Consider the following 2,809-nt stretch of genomic DNA (forward strand, 5'->3'; position numbering starts at 1 on the left):
TTGAGAATTTTAAAATGGCCATAACTCCTTAAATATTGAGTTTTCAGCGTTTTTAGCTATTATTTGTGATCACTTTTATAGGCATGAATTATTGAGAATTTAAAATGGCCATAACTCTTAAATATTGAGTTTTCAGCGTTTTTAGCTATTATTTGTGATCACTTTTATAGCCATGAATTATTGAGAATTTTAAAATGGCCATAACTCCTTAAATATTGAGTTTTCAGCGTTTTTAGCTATTATTTGTGATCACTTTTATAACTCCTTAAATATTGAGTTTTCAGCGTTTTTAGCTATTATTTGTGATCACTTTTATAGGCATGAATTATTGAGAATTTTAAAATGGCCATAACTCTTAAATATTGAGTTTTCAGCGTTTTTAGCTATTATTGTGATCACTTTTATAGGCATGAATTATTGAGAATTTAAAATGGCCATAACTCCTTAAATATTGAGTTTTCAGCGTTTTTAGCTATTATTTGTGATCACTTTTATAGGCATGAATTATTGAGAATTTTAAAATGGCCATAACTCCTTAATATTGAGTTTTCAGCGTTTTAGCTATTATTTGTGATCACTTTTATAGGCATGAATTATTGAGAATTTAAAATGGCCATAACTCCTTAAATATTGAGTTTTCAGCGTTTTTAGCTATTATTTGTGATCACTTTTATAGGCATGAATTATTGAGAATTTTAAAATGGCCATAACTCCTTAAATATTGAGTTTTCAGCGTTTTTAGCTATTATTTGTGATCACTTTTATAGGCATGAATTATTGAGAATTTTAAAATGGCCATAACTCCTTAAATATTGAGTTTTCAGCGTTTTTAGCTATTATTTGTGATCACTTTTATAGGCATGAATTATTGAGAATTTTAAAATGGCCATAACTCCTTAAATATTGAGTTTTCAGCGTTTTTAGCTATTATTTGTGATCACTTTTATAGGCATGAATTATTGAGAATTTTAAAATGGCCATAACTCCTTAAATATTGAGTTTTCAGCGTTTTTAGCTATTATTTGTGATCACTTTATAGGCATGAATTATTGAGATTTTAAAATGGCCATAACTCCTTAAATATTGAGTTTTCAGCGTTTTTAGCTATTATTTGTGATCACTTTTATAGGCATGAATTATTGAGAATTTTAAAATGGCCATAACTCTTATTGAGTTTTCAGCGTTTTAGCTATTATTTGTGATCACTTTTATAGGCATGAATTATTGAGAATTTTAAAATGGCCATAACTCCTTAAATATTGAGTTTTCAGCGTTTTTAGCTATTATTTGTGATCACTTTTATAGGCATGAATTATTGAGAATTTTAAAATGGCCATAACTCCTTAAATATTGAGTTTTCAGCATTTTAGCTATTATTTGTGATCACTTTATAGGCATGAATTATTGAGAATTTTAAAATGGCCATAACTCCTTAATATTGAGTTTTCAGCGTTTTTAGCTATTATTTGTGATCACTTTTATAGGCATGAATTATTGAGAATTTTAAAATGGCCATAACTCCTTAAATATTGAGTTTTCAGCGTTTTTAGCTATTATTGTGATCACTTTATAGGCATGAATTATTGAGAATTTTAAAATGGCCATAACTCCTTAAATATTGAGTTTTCAGCATTTTAGCTATTATTTGTGATCACTTTATAGGCATGAATTATTGAGAATTTTAAAATGGCCATAACTCCTTAAATATTTGAGTTTTCAGCGTTTTTAGCTATTTTGTGATCACTTTTATAGGCATGAATTATTGAGAATTTTAAAATGGCCATAACTCCTTAAATATTGAGTTTTCAGCGTTTTTAGCTATTATTTGTGATCACTTTTATAGGCATGAATTATTGAGAATTTTAAAATGGCCATAACTCCTTAAATATTGAGTTTTCAGCGTTTTTAGCTATATTTGTGATCACTTTATAGGCATGAATTATTGAGAATTTTAAAATGGCCATAACTCCTTAAATATTGAGTTTTCAGCGTTTTTAGCTATATTTGTGATCACTTTTATAGGCATGAATTATTGAGAATTTTAAAATGGCCATAACTCCTAAATATTGAGTTTTCAGCGTTTTAGCTATTATTTGTGATCACTTTTATAGGCATGAATTATTGAGAATTTTAAAATGGCCATAACTCCTTAAATATTGAGTTTTCAGCGTTTTTAGCTATTATTTGTGATCACTTTTATAGGCATGAATTATTGAGAATTTTAAAATGGCCATAACTCCTTAAATATTGAGTTTCAGCGTTTTTAGCTATTATTTGTGATCACTTTATAGGCATGAATTATTGAGAATTTTAAAATGGCCATAACTCCTTAAATATTGAGTTTCAGCGTTTTAGCTATTATTTGTGATCACTTTTATAGGCATGAATTATTGAGAATTTTAAAATGGCCATAACTCCTTAAATATTGAGTTTTCAGCGTTTTTAGCTATTATTTGTGATCACTTTTATAGCATGAATTATTGAGAATTTTAAAATGGCCATAACTCCTTAAATATTGAGTTTTCAGCGTTTTTAGCTATTATTTGTGATCACTTTTATAGGCATGAATTATTGAGAATTTTAAAATGGCCATAACTCCTTAAATATTGAGTTTTCAGCGTTTTTAGCTATTATTGTGATCACTTTTATAGGCATGAATTATTGAGAATTTTAAAATGGCCATAACTCCTTAATATTGAGTTTTCAGCGTTTTTATATTTGTGATCACTTTTATAGGCATGAATTATTGAGAATTTTAAAATGGCCATAACTCCTTAAATATTGAGTTTTCAGCGTTTTTAGCTATTAT

The sequence above is a fragment of the Musca domestica genome, unplaced genomic scaffold, assembly GCF_030504385.1.
Source record: "Musca domestica strain aabys unplaced genomic scaffold, Musca_domestica.polishedcontigs.V.1.1 86, whole genome shotgun sequence".
Lineage (NCBI taxonomy): Eukaryota > Metazoa > Arthropoda > Insecta > Diptera > Muscidae > Musca > Musca domestica.